The sequence below is a fragment of the Monodon monoceros genome, unplaced genomic scaffold (assembly GCF_005190385.1).
Source record: "Monodon monoceros isolate NGI ecotype Baffin Bay Population unplaced genomic scaffold, NGI_Narwhal_1 Super_Scaffold_22, whole genome shotgun sequence".
Taxonomy (NCBI): Eukaryota; Metazoa; Chordata; class Mammalia; order Artiodactyla; family Monodontidae; genus Monodon; species Monodon monoceros.
The window spans coordinates 92,508,980-92,527,797 of record NW_021703779.1 but is presented as its reverse complement, the minus strand read 5'-3'; the positions used below and the strand labels follow the sequence as shown (position 1 = coordinate 92,527,797).

The 18,818-nt window shown below is 43.3% G+C and overlaps 1 protein-coding gene across 11 annotated transcripts in view; it reads right to left on the bottom strand.

The window, feature by feature from the left end:
- The window catches only part of TMEM164 (transmembrane protein 164), a 153,546-nt gene that overhangs the window by 118,626 nt on the left and 16,102 nt on the right, over positions 1-18,818 (bottom strand). For 3 of the 11 annotated variants that reach the window (XM_029240461.1, XM_029240465.1, XM_029240469.1), the window contains exon 1: positions 17,479-18,404. The exons of the other annotated variants lie outside the window; for them this stretch is intronic. The gene's annotated coding sequence lies outside the window, so the exon portion shown is untranslated. Of the gene's footprint in view, positions 1-17,478; positions 18,405-18,818 lie in introns of those variants that run through there. 11 annotated transcript variants of the gene reach the window in all.

The following is an 18,818-nucleotide window of genomic DNA, read 5'->3' as shown; positions in this document are numbered from 1 at the left end:
AAAAGCAGTTCTAAGAGGGAAGTCATAGCAATACAGTCCAACTTCAAGAAACAAGAAAAATCTCAAATAAACAATCTAACATTACACCTAAAGGAATTAGAGTAAGAAGGAAAAACAAAACCCAAAGTTAGTAGAAGGAAAGAAATCATAAAGAACAGAGCAGAAATAAATGAAATAGAAACAAAGAAAACAATAGCAAAGATCAATAAAACCAAAAGCTGGTTCCAGAAGATAAACAACAGTAATAAACCTTCAGCCAGACTCATCAAGAAAAAGAGGGAGAGGACTCAAATCAACAAAATTAGAAATGAAAAAGGAGAAGTTACAACAGACCACAGAAATACAAAGTATCATAAGAGACTACTACAAGCCACTTCTATGCCAAGAAAATGGACAACCTGGAAGAAATGGACAAAGCCTTAGAAAGGTATAACCTTCCAAGACTGAACCAGGAAGAAAGAGAAAATATGAACAGACCAATCACAAGTAATGAAATTAAAACTATGATTAGAAATCTTCCAACAAACAAAAGTCCAGGACCAGATGGCTTCACAGGTGAATTCTATCAAACATTTAGAGAAGAGCTAACACCCATCCTTCTCAAACTCTTCCAAAAAATTGCGGAGGAAGGAACACTCCCAAACTCATTCTACGAGGCCACCATCACCCTGATACCAAAACCAGACAAAGATACTACAAAAAAAGAAAATTGCAGACCAATATCACTGATGAATATAGATGCAAAAATCCTCAGCAAAATACTAGGAAACAGAATGCAACAACACATTATAAGGATCTTACACCATGATCAAGTGGGATTTATCTCAGGGATGCAAGCATTCTTCAATATACACAAATCAATCAATGTGATACACCATATCAACAAATTGAAGAATAAAAACCATATGATCATCTCAATAGATGCAGAAAAGGCTTTGGAAAAAATACAACACCCATTTATGATAAAAACTCTCCAGAGAGTGGGCACAGAGGGAACCTACCTCAACATAATAAAGGCGGTATATGACAAACCCACAGCAAACATCATTCTCAATGGTGAAAAACTGAAAGCATTTCCTCTAAGATGAGGAACTAGACAAGGATGTCCACTCTTGCCACCTTATTCAACATAGTTTTGGAAGTCCTAGCCACGGCAAACAGAGAAGAAAAGGAAATAAAAGGAATACAAACTGGAAAAGAAGAAGTAAAACTGTCACTGTTTGCAGATGACATGGTACTATACATAGATAAACCTAAAGATGCCAACAGAAAACTACTAATCAATTAATTTGGTAGAGTTGCAGGACACAAAATTAATGCACAGAAATCTCTGGCATTCCTATACACTAACAACAAAAACTCAGAAAGAGAAATTAAGGAAACAATCCCATTCACCATTGCAACAAAAAGAATAAAATACCTAGGAATAAACCTACCTAAGGAGGTAAAAGACCTCTACTCAGAAAACTATAAGACACTGATGAAAGAAATCAAAGGTGACACAGACAGATGGAGAGATATACCATGTTCTTGGACTGGAAGAATCAATATTGTGAAAATGACTATGCTACCCAAAGCAATCTACAGATTCAATGAAATCCCTATCAAATTACCAAGGCATTTTTTACAGAACTAGAATAAAAAATCTTAAAATTTGTATGGAGACACAAAAGACCCTGAATAGCCAAAGGAATCTTGAGAAAAAAACAAAACAAAAACAAACAACCGAGCTGGAGGAATCAGACTCCCTTACTTCTGACTATACTACAAAGCTACAGTAATCAAGACAATATGGTACTGGCACAAAAACAGAAATATAGATCAACGGAAGAGGATGGAAAGCCCAGCGATAAACCCATGCACCTATGGTCAACTAATCTATGACAAAGGAGGCAAGGATATACAATGGAGAAAAGACAGTCTCTTCAATAAGTGGTGCTGGGAGAACTGGACAGCTACATGCAAAAGAATGAAATTAGAACACTCCCTAACACCATACACAAAAATAAACTCAAAATGGATTAGAGAACAAAATGTAAGTCCAGACACTATAAAACTCTTAGAGGAAAACATAGGAAGAACACTCTTTTTTTTTTTGCGGTACGCGGGCCTCTCACTGTTGTGGCCTCTCCTGCTGCGGAGCACAGGCTCCGGACGTGCAGGCTCAGCAGCCATGGCTCACAGGCCTAGCTTCTCCGCGGCATGTGGGATCTTCCCCAACTGGGGCACAAACCCGTGTCCCCTGCATCGGCAGGCGGACTCTCAACCACTGCGCCACCAGGGAAGCCCAGGAAGAACACTCTTTGACATAAATCACAGCAAGATGTTTTTTGACCCACCTAATAGAGTAATGGAAATAAAAACAAAAATAGACAAGTGGGACCTAATGAAACTTCAAAGCTTTTGCACAGCAAAAGAAACCACAAACAAGACAAAAAGACAACCCTCAGAATGGTTAAAATATTTGCAAACGAATCAACGGACAAGGGATTAATCTCCAAAATATATAAATAGCTCATGCAGCTCAATATCAGAAAAACAAACAACCCGATCAAAAAATGGGCAGAAGACCAAAATAGACATTTCTCCAAAGAAGACATAGAGATGGCCAAGAAGCACACGCAAAGCTGCTCAACATCACTAATTATTAGAGAAATGCAAATCAAAACTACAATGAGGTATCACCTCACACCGGTTAGAATGGGCATTAACAGAAAATCTACAAACAACAAATGCCGAGAGGGTGTGGAGAAAGGGGAACCCTCTTGCACTGTTGGTGGGAATGTAAATTGATACAGCCACTATGGAGAACAGTATGGAGGTTCCTTAAAAAACTAAAAATAGAATTACCATATGACCCAGCAATCCCACCACTAGGCATATACCCAGAGAAAGCCGTAATTCAAAAGACACATGCACCCCAATGTTCATTGCAGCACTACTTACAATAGCCAGGTCATGGAAGCAACCTAAATGCCCATTGACGGATGGATAAAGAAGATGTGGTACATATATACAATGGAATGTTACTCAGCCATAAAAAGGAACAAAATTGTGCCATTTGCAGATACGTGGATGGAACTCGAGACTGTCATATAGAGTGAAGTAAGTCAGAACTAGAAAAACAAATATCATATAATATCACTTATATGTGGGATCTAGAAAAATGATACAGATGAACGTATCTGCAAAGCAAAACAGAGACACAGACATACAGAACAAACATATGGATACCAAGGGGGGAAGGCGGGGTGGGTTGAACTGGGAGATTGGGATTGACATATATACACTACAGTGTATGAAATAGATAATAAGAACCTGCTGTATAAAAAATAAATTAAGGGCTTCCCTGGTGGCGCAGTGGTTGAGAGTCCGCCTGCCAATGCAGGGGACACGGGTTCATGCCCCGGTCCGGGAGGATCCCACATGCCGCGAAGCGGCTGGGCCCGTGGGCCATGGCTGCTGAGCCTGCGCGTCCGGAGCCTGTGCTCTGCAGCGGGAGAGGCCACAAAGGTGAGAGGCCCGCGTACCGCAAAAAAAAATAAATTAATAAATTAATTAATTAATTTAATTTAATTTTAAAAAACCAATATAAGTAGAAAGAGGAAAGGTAAGCAAAAATGTTAACACTCTGGTAACAAGATTATGGGTGATTTTTATTCTCCATACCAGGGCTCAGCAAACTACGGCCCACAAACCAAATCTGACCCACTGACTGACTTGTATATAGTTTTACTGGAACACAAACACACATGTTTATTTCTGTATTGTCATGTCTGTGGCTGATTCTGTGCTACAATGACAGAGTTGAGTAGTAGTGACAAAGACAAAATTATTTACTATCTGGCCCTTTACATAAAAAGGTTGCCAACCCTTGTATCTTCAAAATTTTCTAAAATGAGTAGGTATTACGTTTGCAATCTTTTCCTAAAATGTCTATTTCCACATTGTGAAAGGCCAGAGGAACAGGCTAACAACTTCAGATTTTATTCTACAAGTTACTGGGAGCACTAGAAGTTTCTGAGGAGGACAGGACATGATCTGACATGACGCCCACCAGTAAAACACAGAACACCAGATCATTTAAGAGGATGGAATTTAAACTGTATGCCAGGCAAAGTCTGTGATTCATCAGCAGCTGTGACTCTGGGCCACTCCTCATTTAAAGGGGAAAGTTAACTTAAGGTGTGGCTTGTCATTGTTTTCAAAATGCCTCCTCTGAATAAACCCTATGAGATGGTCTCTTCCCTGTAGTAATGACCAATCAAATTTTTTCCGAGACAGAAAAGCGGAAGCCATATGCAAATTTGTGACTTTTGCCTGGAGAGACAGTTTGAAAGTTCAGGGTGGTAATTCTGTATTCATGAAGTCAGTCCTCCATCTTCCAAGCTTTTTCCTGTCTCTTACTTTTCTTTTCTTTTCTAGAAGGACACAGGGAGATGACATTGGGTAAAGTGGGGGGGGGGAGGAGGGGGAGGGAAAGGCACAAAAGGAAAGAATAAAAAGTATTAGAAGCTTCTGTCTCAAGAGCCCGTAAGAAGTCCCTAGATCTACCCACCCTTAGAATGTGGCCAAGGCCCTAAATCCTATCTCCAGGGAATATGGTCCACCTGACTTTATCTTTAGAAAGAGGAAAGACCTGTTTCTCTAAGAGAAAGCCTCCTGTCTACAGGCTTTCTCCAGGTTCTCTGTGCCCTCACCACCTGCCTCAGGCCTACTTCCCCAGATGTACTGCAAATAACCAGTTCATACAAACCACTGTTTACACGTTCTCTCAGGAATGAACACAGTGAAAGGATGGTAATGGTCTGAAGACTAGTTTCCTTGCAAATAAGCACACAACCAATCACAAAGAAGATTAATCATCTACAGAATGAGAAACTCCAAACTACCATAATTTCAGGTCTGGATGCGGTAAAAACACAGTAAATACAGTAAACACAGTCTCTGGGTTTTGGTTGTTTTGTTGTTGTTTTTTTTCCCTTTTAAACACATGATAATTTTTGGATTTCAGCAAATTAAAGTTGGGAATTTCATTTGGGGCACTTTATAAAACAGAACAATTTGCATGTAACTCTGCTAGCAGTTTTTTAAAATTTGAATTATGTTGTATTTTATTGGTTCACGAGAGAGACTGGATACAGAATGCACTGAGGTGATCAATTATTTAACAGACCATACTTAACATTTCACATTTTAACATATACCCGGTGCCAACAATTGTTCTCACGAGCTTTCTGAACCATTAAGCTGCACTGCTCTCCTTATTCTAAATCAAATATAAGTAATTTGTTGTCATAGCAATGCTTCTTCCCACTCCAAAATAGTTCAATGCAGGCTTTATTTCTGCAGACAACTATCTGTCTACCAAGAATTGGTCATTATCTGCCATCTTCTTGACAAATGTCTTATTAAATTTAGCTGCCTGGCTTTTACAGTCATCAGGAACCTGTATTGCTGTGGCACTTTCTAGCGCCTATACAGGAAAGGGGCTGATAAGACCCCTGTGGAATTGCCTGGAAGCATATCACAGTCGCTGGGTGACAGCCAATCTCCCCAGTCATGATGACAACAATCCTTTGTATTATTACCCAGCTTTACGGTTTATAGAGTGCTGTCACCCACTTTACTGTATTTGAGGCAGTACCAGGTGACGCTTTCTTATATGCTTCTTCAACTCCCTACGTCGAGTGGGTTATTTAACTGTCCACATCAGTAGTAAGTTACACTTGTTCTGATCTTTCTCCTCTAAGGCCAAGTTCTGCTTCTCTACCCTATTGATGAGGTATATATTAAGCTGCTGAGGGCGATTAAATCAGCTTTGGAATTGCAAATAGAAGGAACAACTGAGGCACAGGATACCATTTTGCTAGTTGCTTGTGCAATGGCCCACTGACAGATACTAACTGTTTAGATAAACACACAAGACTGCCCCTCCCAGAGTCAGCAACAACATTCATGCTAATCTCATATTTGTAGAGCATGTTAGTTTACAAAGCAGTTTCGCAGAAATGGTCTAATTTGGACTGTACCTCTTGTCCACCCATCCCCTAAGACACATAAACACAGCTAGATCAGGATGTGGGTACCTAAAATCTTATTCCCTGCCTTACAGTTGATCCATTTTAAATAAGGATGAATAACTGGTGTTTCCAAATCCAGTTCATAAGCCCTGGCCTTTATTTCATACAGCCATATTCCGTAGAAGCTAGAGCCCCCCCTTACCCCCGCCCCCGCAATTAGGTTGAAATTTCTTTTGCACTAAACTTCGGTAATAAAAGCAAATTGGAAGGAAAGGACCAGAGGGCGGGGAGGAGGGATTCTTTGACATTAGCCAAAGACTTTAAAAAGAAAAAAATGGGGTTGAGGAGATGGATTCCCAGGAAATGTCCCTTTTTCTTTATCCATTCCTATGTTTTTAAGGTTTTTTATTTATGATCATATGTTACTTCTATAATCAAAAGATAATAATAATGAAAGTTGGTCCTAACTGGCTCACCTGCTCCCCCTTCTTTGAAACTCTCTGGGAGGGAAGGAGGCATGAGTGAAGAGGACCAGCTCAGAGTGCTTATTTCAGAAATACGATCGGAATACGGGGCTGCCCTAACAGAGCCTGAAAATGAGATTTCACAGAACCACACCGGCTCAAGAGCTGGAGCTGAAAAGTTCTATTCCCACCCAAATGTGACCAAATGTAATTTGTCTCTCTGTATGACTTCCAGCTTCATGTGGGCTGATTCTATTCGAAAATCTAATAAAAGGTGTAGTCATTGCCATCATTTCTGTTGCTTGGTCCTCGTGAGCGCTTGTCTCCCACAGACTTGATTTTCCTTCTGCAGAGTGAGCGGAGGAGCTGATTAATTATTTAGAATCCCTGTACAACTATTATCTCAATTTCTGCACACCTCACCTCTGTCAAGTGGAAGGGGAATGAGTACTACCCACATAATTACCACTGAAACTAAAAGGCAGAGAGGTTAACGGGATTTGAACCAGGTCCCACAGAAAACGCTAGGCAATAAGCAGCAGAATGCCTAAGGGTCTGAAAACTGTCTAACCAACCAATAGCAATGTCTATAAGGCCCAAGAGAAATAAAGCTCTCCTTCCCAACCTCTCGCCCAACCCAAAAGGAATACAGCTTTCAAAACTGTTTTAATGATGACAAAAAGCCTCTGGCACTTGAGGATATGAGGGTGTTAATTTTGTTTGGCAAAGTCAAGTTGCTTTAAGAATTTAATTCTATAACTGGGAAGGTGCAATTCTGATTTTAAATGTCTTTCTTCCCTGGAGCTCAAAATCCAATTTACCCAGCCCACCTAGAGGGATGGTTCTGCTTTCACCAAGTCACCCTTACTAATCTACAGGCTAAGTTGCAATGGGAACGCCTATATTGAACATTTGGTCAATGGACCTAACAAAGAAATGTAAAAAGTAACTTACTACCCCTAATAACATAGCTTCAAAATATATAAAGTAGAAGGTGACAGAACTAAAAGAAGAACTAGATAAATCCACCTTTGTGGTGGTCAATTTTGAAAACTCTCCCAACAATTGATAGAGTAAGCAGATGAAAAATCGGGTAAGGCTGTCAAAGAGGAGCAAAATTAAAAAGGTTGACCTAATGGACACTGGCCTCATGCTGGGCCACAAAGCAAGTCTCATCAAATTGCAAAGAACCAGACCACGGAGACCACACTCCCTGATCACAATGTTATTAAGTTAGAAATCAGCGACAAAATAACTTTAGAAATGTTTAGAAAAATTTTTTTAAATCCTTCGAAACATCCCATGGGTTAAGAAATCACAATGGAAATTATAACATACTTGGAACTGAACAACACAACAAAATACTACATACCAAAACCTGTGGGATCTAGCTAAAGCAGTAGGTAGCTCAAAATTATTAGCCTTTAATGCTTATAGATAGTCAAATAAAGTCTGAAAATAAATGAGCTAAGCATCCGACTTAAGTTAGAAAAAGAACAAGAGATGAAACTGAAAGAGGGCTTCCCCGGTGGCGCAGTGGTTGAGAGTCTGCCTGCCGATGCAGGGGACCTGGGTTCGTGCCCCGATCCGGGAAGATCCCACATACTGCGGAGCGGCTGGGCCCGTGAGCCATGGCCGCTGAGCCTGTGCGTCCGGAGCCTGTGCTCCGCAACGGGAGAGGCCACAACAGTGAGAGGCCCGCGTACCGCAAAAAAAATAAGAAATAAAAAAATAAAGTATTTTAAATTGGTTTAAAAAACAATTTTTTAAATTAGCATAAATTAACAAAACAGAAGACTAACACACTATAGAGAGGACAAAGCCCAAATTGCTTCCTACAAGAGATAGTAAATAAAACTTATAAATTTCTGTTGAGATTGATTTTTCAAAAATAAGTAATGTTATGAATGAAAAGGGGATTATCTTTTTAATATCTGCAGTTTTTATAGTTAAGAGGCTATTAACAATTTTTAACCAATAAATATGAAAGTTTAGGCAAAATGGTCACATTCTTAGAAAAACAAACTACCAACACTAATTAAAGAAGACACAGAATACTTGAAAATTCCTATCATCATGAAAGAAACTGAATCAGTAGTCCAAAATCTTTCCACAGGAAGACACCAAAGCCCTGATAGTTTTACTGGCAAGTTCTAGCAAGCATTCAAGAAACAAATAACTCCAATCTCATGAAAACTATTCCAGAGTTTAGAAAGAAGAGGAAGCACTACCCAACCCAGTTTATGAAGCTAGCATAAATACCAAAACCTGACAGGGACAGTATGAGAGAGGAAAACCAGAGCCATATTCATTCATGAACATAGTTGTAAAAATCAAATACTAGCAAACCATATCCAGGAACAAGAAAGATAATGCATCATGGTGGAGGTCATCCGATTTCAGGAATGCAAAGTTGGTTTAATATTAGAAAATCAACATAATTTACCACAGTGAAAGATTAAAGAACAAAAGCAATATAATCATCTCAATAGACGAAGAAAAAGCCTTTGATAAAAAGCAACATCCATTCATGATTAACAAAAAACAACTCAGCAGGGCTTCCCTGGTGGCGCAGTGGTTGAGAGTCCGCCTGCCGATGCAGGGAACACGGGTTCGTGCCCCGGTCCGGGAAGGTCCCACATGCCGCGGAGCGGCTGGGCCCCGTGAGCCATGGCCGCTGAGCCTGCGCGCCCGGAGCCTGTGCTCCGCAACGGGAGAGGCCACAACAGTGACAGGCCCGCGTACCGGAAAAAAACAAACAAACAAAAAAAACAACTCAGCAAACTCAGGATAGAAGGGAATTTCTATTGTCTGATAAAAGATGCCAAAATAATTTACACCAAACACCATACTTACCCGTGAAACACTGAAAGCATATCCTTTAAGACAGGGGAAAAGACAAGAGTACCCACTATTGCCACTTCTATTGAGCATTATACTAGTGGTCTTAACCAGAACGGTAAGGCAAGAAAATGAGGGGTGGGATAGGGAGGGTGGGAGGGAGGGAGACGCAAGAGGGAAGAGATATGGGAACATATGTATGTGTATAACTGATTCACTTTGTTATAAAGCAGAAACTAACGCACCATTGTAAAGCAATTATACTCCAATAAAGATGTTTAAAAAAAAAAAGAAAACTAAAACAACAGAACAGAATGAATAGTTCAAGACATAATTCAAGAAAAAAAAAGAAAGAAAATGATATTAAAAATAAAATGCAAAGGAAGAGACAAAAGTCTCATTCGTTGTAGATTATGATTACCAACATAGAGAACCCAAAAGAATCCTCAGATAAATTAATTATAATTAATTTAAAAGCATTCAGCAATGTTGCTGGGTACAAAAAAAATGAGCAAAAATCAATTGCATTTCTGGACACCAGCAACTAACAATTACAACGTGTAAGTTACCAAAGAGAAAGAAAAAAAAAAAAAAAAAACACTAGAGACTTTACAAGGGAGTTGGTGAAGGCCCTGGTTCTGGTGTCAGACTGCCTAGTTTCTAAAAGCAGTTCCACCACCAGCTGTGAGACTTTGGCAAGCTCTCAGTATTTAGCTGTTTTGTGCCCTACCTTTTAGACTTCTTGTGAGGATTAAATGAGTTAACACACGTAAAGCACTTAGACCGCTGCCTGGAACAAAGTAAGAGCTAAATAAATGCAAGCTGTTATTATCACTGTGAAGAAGTAGTTAACAGGCCTGTTATCAAGGGCCCCAAGGTTCAAACTATTGGACTCCAAGACATCTCAAGGGTAAAAAAATCAGGGAGCCACCTGTCATAGGAGCCAATGAAACTCACCCATGTTATCCCTTAGGCTGGGCACTGAACTCCCACACGCAACATACAGCTCATTACTCATACACCCTGCTGTCTACAGCTCAATTAGCAAAAGCACACACTTTTTCTCTGGAGATTTCCACCCCTATCTTCCCAACTCTTTTAACTGACAGCAAAAGTCAACAACTTCAAGCTTCCTGTGAGGTTGAAATCCAGAGTTCTGGTTGGTTACTCTTCATCATCAAAAGACAAGGCAAACCCCATCCCCTTAGGGCAGACTAATGCCAGGAGAGCTTCTGGAGGTATTCGAAGAAAGGTTGTTATTTGTTACTGGCTCCACTTCTTGGGGGGAAGGGGATAGACAGTAACTAATATTTTGTGAGCACCTATTATGTTCCATGTACTCTTCTCGGGGCTTCACCAATATTAACTCATTTAAATTCTTTCCAAAACCTGATGAGATAGAATTCTTAGCCCCATTTTACAAATGAGACAGTGATTAGGTGACTTACTTAAAGCACAGAGCTCATGAGTGACAGAAATTAGCTTCAAACCCAGATCTGTCTGCAAAGCCCTGCACCAAGCTAGTAGAGAAAGAAATAAAGGAGGGAAGTGGGTACTATGTATATGAAACTGTGGATTTCAATTCTCCTTCTGACACCAGAGACCACAATTCCAATGGGAATGCAAATAATCATTATGTGAAGAGAAGACTGAAAAATCAGCAAAACATTAGGGTACCCAAGTTAGTGTTTATATAAAGTGGCAGCAGATAAAATGCTGCTGCCACTCTGTGGCATGACTGAGCAATATTTTTAAAAAACCCACAGAAAGGGACTTCCCTGGTGGCACAGTGGTTAAGAATCCACCTGCCAATGCAGGGGACACGGGTTCAAGCCCTGGTCTGAGAAGATCTCACATGCCGTGGAGCAACTAAGCCCGTGTGCTACAACTACTGAGCCTGCGTGCCACAACTACTGAAGCCCACAACCTAGAGCCCGTGCTCCACAACAAGAGAAGCCACCGCAATGAAAAGTCCACGCACCGCAACGAAGAGTAGCCCCCGCTCGCTGCAACTAGAGAAAGCCTGCACACAGCAACAAAGACCCAACACAGCCCCAAAATTAATTAATTAATTAATTTTAAAAATAATGTTTGTAACTCTTTAAAAAAAAAACAGTAATACTGCCCCTGTGTGGCCTCATTTTACCAATTCTTTCTCTGAAAACCAAGATATTCATGGCCGGAACATACACTCCTATGAACATACGCAGACCCAGGTGATCATGAATAAGGTAAAACTGGGTTGGTAGCTGAAGAATACGATGTGCCTGCAGCTTGGGTTTTGATGCCACCCGGTTTTTAACTCCTTTTTTTTTTTTTTACTTAATAGTATCTTTTTTTTTGGTAAGTCTTTTTGATTTTATTCACTCTAATGAGTGACACTGTATCTTACTGTAGTTTTTTTTAATAGATCTTTTTAAAATTCATTTATTTTTTTTTTGGCTGCGTTGAGTCTTCGTTGCTGTGTGCGGGCTTTCGCTAGTTGTAGCGAGCGGGGGCTGCTCTTCATTGCAGTGTGCGGGCTTCTCACTGCAGTGGCTTCTCTTGCTGCAGAGCACGGGCTCTAGGTGCACGGGCTTCAGTAGTTGTGGCATGTGGGCTCTGTAGTTGTGGTACACGGGCTTCGTTGCTCTGTAGCATGTGGGATCTTCCTGAACCAAGGCTCGAACCTGTGTCCCCTGAACTGGCAGGCAGATTCTTAACCACTGTGCCACCAGGGAAGCCCCTAATTCCTTCTGTATGACAACACTGCCAGGCTAACTGACCTGATGGCCCACAAGTGATGAATATCCCAAGGGCTTTGTCCTGGAACCAGTGAGCACAAGGCTAACATTTGTGCACACTATGCACAAGCACCAGTGCCGTCACAGCCCACCTGTCAGGGCTTCCCCTTCCTGTCCCCAAGTAAATAATTTTGTTCCTCCTAATGGCAGAACCTAATCTTAATGGGCAGAAGAGGAGACCAGAGCCTGGCTTTGGGGGCAGCCCCTCACAGCCCTGCCTGATGCAAGCTGATTGATATACCCGTACGATCCAAAATAAGAGCCCCCAGGTTCAAGAACACACGTGCCCACACACCCCAAGGATAACATAAAAATACTTTTTAAGATCAAAGTTACCATTCTAACTGCAGCATCACATAGGTTTTATAGATTATTAACCTTAAGTGTTCTTGAATACGAGACGATTTTTGATGACGAAACAGATAAATGCAAGGTCAACAACACTAGACCTAGTTATGGATCTACCTGCTCTTAAACTCTGAAGGGAGATAAAAGTTGCACGTACAACCTGCTGTTTAGATTGCTTCTCTTCTAGAAACCACCGTCTCCCAAAGCCCTCTTGCAAAACAGAACACAAATTCTAGTAATTCTAACCCAGACCAATAGAATACGAGCACCCCAGATTTAGGTGCCCTGATACCCTTTCAGTCTTTACTTGATCTTTAGAAATACTTTCAGCGACTACAAAGGGCTGAAATTAAATAACAGCCACTTTAAGAAAGCTGGTAATTTTTGATGTGGGGAAGGAGCTAACTGAAAAGAAACTATTTCAGGCTTCCCTGGTGGCGCAGTGGTTGAGAGTCCGCCTGCCGATGCAGGGAACGCGGGTTCGTGCCCCGGTCCGGGAAGATCGCACATGCCGCGGAGCGGCTGGGCCCGTGAGCCGTGGCCGCTGAGCCTGCGCGTCCGGAGCCTGTGCTCCGCGACGGGAGAGGTCACGGCAGTGAGAGGCCCGCGTACCGCAAAAAAAAAAAAAAGAAACTATTTCTTTATAAATTCCTGAGGAAAACCAGAACAAAGGTGTAACTGCCTAAGCATGATAAAGCCATCTGAGGTTAACTGACCCATCCAGGAAGCTCCTGGGAGCACTATGAGATTCTCCCCACTTCTACAGTTCTGATGCATTCTATCCCTCATCCAATTCCTTGACTTCCATTCTGCCAGGAAGTGAGAAATGAACCCAAGTGTCACTAAACGTATGAGCTGGGAGGGATCTTACACATCATCTGGTCCAACTCTCATTTACAGATGTGGAAAGTGAATCCCAGAGATGGGAAGTGACTTACCTGACCCTGCAGTGCTGGTGACTGGCAGGTCTCCCAAAACGGTCCGCCCCACAGTGGAACAGAACTCGACTACATGGGGCTCTTCCCACCTGACTAGTTCTTTAAATGGGCTTGCAGAAAATTGGCAGATAGCTCTTCATCGATATGAAGAATGTCATTGGTAATCTCTTTAAATGGCAAACTCTACTAGCCTAATAGTTAACAAGACCAGCCTTGGAGTCAGGCAGACCTAGCTGTCCAGACCTAGCTTGGCCACTTTCTAGCTGTATGACCTTGGGCATGTTACCTAACCTCTCTGAATCTTACTATCTTCACCTGTAAAACAGAAATGCCAATAGTAGCATTGATCCCACAGGGCGCTCAATCAATATCAGTTGTGACTATTACCACAACCTGGCACAGCGGAAGGCAGAGCTGTCAGCTCCCTAAATCCTGTCTGTGTGGGGAAGGGGCTCGGGGAAGAGCAACCCAGAATCTCTACCTTGAATTACACCTGACTCTCCATAGAAAGCCCCAGACTTGGAACTGAATTTTGGACTTGGAAACTGGCAGGGAACAGGGCTAAAAGAAACAGCCTGATGCTGTCACCACTAGGAAGCCGCCCCACGGCACTAATTCTCAGGACCGTACATAACACCTCCTTCCTCTAAGGTAAGCTTCACACACACACACACACACACACACACACACACACACAAAGGAGTGACTGAGGCATAAACCTACTAAGCTTGGGAAAGCCCCTTAGAAAGAGTAGAAAAAGTACCATAATTAGACACAGAGGGCTTAGAGTCAGTGGCTGTTTAAGTAAAGGGAAAATGTGCCATCTTTAAGGCCTCTTGGGCCTGAGCTATAATTCCAGTGGTAACCAGTGCTGGCCCTCTCCAGGCAAGGTTTTAAGAAAGACTAAAATGCAACTCCCCTCCCTCAACCATAAGGAAGCTGGGAGCATAAAGCACAAAGTGGAATTCTAGTTAAAGTTTTAACATGGGCCATTAGGTTCACTCGTCGTTCAGCTGATCAACAGAACGCTGTAACAGGACCTCAAAGAGAGACAGCCCGGCACGCCAGCCCTGGCTCTGCCCCATCCCAAGTGGTGTGACCTTGGGCAAGTAGCTTCCCGCTCTGGGCTTCTTTCCCTCACTGCAAAATGAAGGGTTTGAACTACAGGATCTTCAAAGGCCCTCTGACCTCTATCATTTTCCTGTTGTAAGTTCTCCACATAAAAATGTAGTAATTAGGGGCTTCCCTGGTGGCGCAGTGGTTGAGAGTCCGCCTGCCGATGCAGGGGACACGGGTTCATGCCCCGGTCCGGGAAGATCCCACATGCCGCGGAGCGGCTGGGCCCGTGAGCCATGGCCGCTGAGCCTGTGCGTCCGGAGCTCCTGTGCTCCGCAACGGGAGAGGCCACAACAGTGAGAGGCCCGCGTACTGCAAAAAAAATAAAAATAAAAAAAATGCAGTAATTAGACCATAAATGAGCCTTGATAATAAGCTCCCTGGGGAGCAGAAACCATATCTGATATTCCTTGTGTATCTCACAGTCCCAAGTATGATGCTCGGCTCAGAGTAATTGCATAATAGATGCTGAGTGATACAGATTCACCGCACAGTGCCTGGCATATCATAAGCTTTTCACATGCCAGGCAGTTCGCAAGCCTCTCTCCCACCAGGCTTTTCAAAGATGTCAGATTTTACCATTCCTGGGCTTTTAATAAAAAGCAGCATTGCACAAGAAAACAAAGCTTCTTGTCACTTCACGTGACAATGATTGAACACGTAGGTGCCAGGCACTCTGCTCTGTACTGCAAAAGGGGCAGGCCTGGGCCTAGTGCTGGCACTCGTCCTATAAGCTTTATGAGTCAGGGTGAGTCAGTTAACCTGACCCAGTGCGGGGCCCAGTAAGCACAGTTACTATTATTGAGTAACTCCTGAATTTTACATCTTAGATCTCCCTGATAGGCTAGCAACTAACTAGCACACGGTGGGACGAGTGCTTTACTAGCGATGCACCCACAGGCTTTGGGGATACACAGGACAAAATACGTGTATTGAAATAGTGTTAAATACACACACACACACACACACACACACGCAAACACACAAGCTTCCGAGGGCCAGCCTAGGCTCAGAACAGATTTAATCCCATCTTCTACACTTGTGGCTTCTAATCCTAGTTGCATACTAAAATCACTTGAGGAGCCTGAAAAATTGCTGGTGTCCAGGCCCCCAGCCCATACAATTAGATAAGAATGGGGTGAGGGGAACAGGTATTGGTATTTTTATTTTTTTATTTTTTTTTATTTCTTTGCTGTACGCGGGCCTCTCACTGCCGTGGCCTCTCCCGTCGCGGAGCACAGGATCCAGACGCACAGGCTCCGGACGCGCAGGCCCAGCGGCCATGGCCCACGGGCCCAGCCGCCCCGCGGCACACGGGATCCTCCCAGACCGGGGCACGAACCCGCGTCCCCCGCATCGGCAGGTGGACTCTCAACCACTGTGCCACCAGGGAAGCCCGGTATTGGTATTTTTAAATGCTTGCTTAATGACTATAGGTGCAGCCAGGGTTGAGGACTCCTGGCCTCCGCCTTCTCCATCTCCACCTTTAGTCCCAAGCTTAGTGACAGGTCCAGCAGATAACTCAACTCGGAGGCCTGCAAAGCCACAGAAATCCCATTTTGGTCACTCACCAGACTATTCTCTGAGCCATTAAGATGACTCTGCCACTGCCAAAACATTTTTGGCCACCAAAACTTAAAGAGGGGCTTTCTTAACCCTCGGTCAGTCAGAGAAGGTAATTAGCTAGTCCAGCCTCTGCCCCAAGCACTCTACTGGAGGCTTAACTGGCCTGAGATCTCATCCTTTTGGGGGAAGCTTCTCTACTCCTCAAGTTGATATTTAATTTGTCCCTTCTCAACTGCGCTACTCTTTGCCTCATGCGGATGTTTCCTTACAGCTATGAGTGTGCTCAGCTCCCACTGCAGCTGGGACCCCCGCCAGTCTCTCCCACGACCCCATCCTCTCCCTTGCCCCCCTTATATACACACGCTCACTTTGGTTTGCTTTTCTAATTCCTTCTTAATCAGCCTCCGCCTGCCTCTAGGCCACCTTGCTACTCTTCTACTTGATCCCTCCCCTTTCAGCTGAACCTCCTGGCCATGGGGTTGCTGCCTCACTCTAGCGTCTCTCTGTGTCCCCTGCTCCTTTCCCGCCAGCCACACAGGCAGCAAGGCCCCTGTGGGCACAGCCTCCCAAACACATGATGCTTTCTCAGTTGCCAGATCTTCTCTCGTGAGTTGGCTTCCTTCATCCGCTGACTCTCTTCTACTAACTGCTCTCCCAGGCTGCCAACCATCTCCTTTCTTTCTTTACAAAAATATTTCTTCTTAATTACTCAAGAAATTTGTACTCACACCAAATTCAAACAATACAGAAATGTGTTAAGTATAAAGTGAGGGTGTCCCCCCCTCTCCCTAATCACTCAGGAGTAAACACTACTGGTACACATTCTTCTAGGCTTTTACAACGTGCTCAGAAACATGCACATATACAAGGGCTTGTGGTTTGTTTTCTTAGGAAATGGGTTCCTATCATACATACTGTTCTGCAGTTTGTCTTTTTTTTTTTTTTTTCTTTTTTAACCGGTACACGGGCCTCTCACTGCTATGGCCACTCCCATTGCGGAGCACAGGCTCCAGACGCACAGGCTCAGCAGCCACGGCTCACAGGCCCAGCCGCTCCGCGGCATGTGCGATCTTCCCGGACCGGGGCACGAACCCGCGTCCCCCGCATCGGCAGGCGGATTCTCAACCACTGCGCCACCAGGGAAGCCCTGTCTTTTTTTTTTTTTAATTTTAACAATATACTGTGAATATCTTTCAAAGGGAACACAGAGATCAGCCTCCCTTATAAAGGCTGTACAATACTCCACTGGCTGGATTTACCATTCTGCCACCGGCAGGCTGTTTCCCAGTCTTCTCTGATGCCATAACGTCCGTGCACACAACTCTTCACACACAAACATTTCTAAGGTAACTATTTAGAAATGGGTGGACGGCTGCCCACAGGACCAGCCTGTACTCACCAATTCCAAGTGCCTTTTCTCAAGTCCTCCTTGGTCTCAACCTCTTTGCCTCACATGACAATAGAGGACCTGCTTCATGAAACTCCTTCCTCTCTTGGGTGTCTTTCCACTTTTGCTTCACTGAGTCTTTTCTTCTGCCCACAAAAGTAGGCATTTCACAGAATCCTTTTCTTCTTTCTCTCCCCTGGCTTCCATGATGTTTGCATCTTCTGCCCCTCCATCTTCTCTAAATCACGTTGCTAGCCCAACCACATCTCAACTGCCTGCTGTTCACTCCAGCCTCAACGTCTCAAACATCTGAGACTCAACAGATCCCCGAATGAACACCTGACCTCTTCCTCTAAGCCTCCGTTTCCTCATCCGGAAAACAAAGGGAATGGACTAGACTCGATTAAATTTTCTTTAAAAATTAGGAGTCTAGTATGTACTAGATGCTGTGCAGGATAGAAAAAAAAAATCAATAAAACACAGATCTTGCATTCAGGGAACACGCAAACTAAGGAGTGGGGGAGAGACATAAACAATTATGTAATATAAGGCAGAATAAAATGCTAAAGTAGACAAGAATGGCTAAATCTGGCATGAAGGCTTGAAAAAAGCTTCACAAGAGGGAATGTTTAGGCTGAGCCTTGAATGATGACTGGCATCTCAACAGGAAGAGAAAAGAAAGTATTTCTGGCTGAGGGTACAACATGAACAAAGTATAAACTCAGAGTCAAAGAAGCATGGAAGTTCATGGTACATGTGGCTGGATCAGAGCACATATGAAAGACTGTATCAATACTAGAGGACAGGGACTTCCCTGGCAGCGCAGTGGTTAAGAATCTGCCTGCCAATGCAGGGGACACGGGTTCGAGCCCTGGTCCGGGAAGATCCCACATGCCGCGGAACAACTAAGCCTGTGCACCACAACTACTGAGCCTACTCTCTGGACCCTGTGCGCCACAACTACTGAGCCTGCGCGCCACAACTACTGAAACCCACGCGCCTAGAGCCCGTGCTCCGCAACAAAGAGAAGCCACCGCAATGAGAAGCCCGCACACCACAACGGAGTAGCCCCCGCTCGTCGCAACTAGAGAAAGCCCGCGCACAGCAATGAAGACCCAATGCAGCCAAAAATAAATAAGTAAATAAATTTATAAAAAAAATACTAGAGGACAAAGCTGGGAAGAAGGTTGAAACCAAGGTCATAGAAGATCCTGAATCCTATCATAAGGAGTTCCGGCTTTCCCTAAAGGGTTTATCTATCTGCCACTCTCTGACTGAGTAATAGTTGCTGCCTAAAATACTATGCTAAAGGCAATTCTGAACTGACATGGAGACACAAGTTGGGAAAGCAT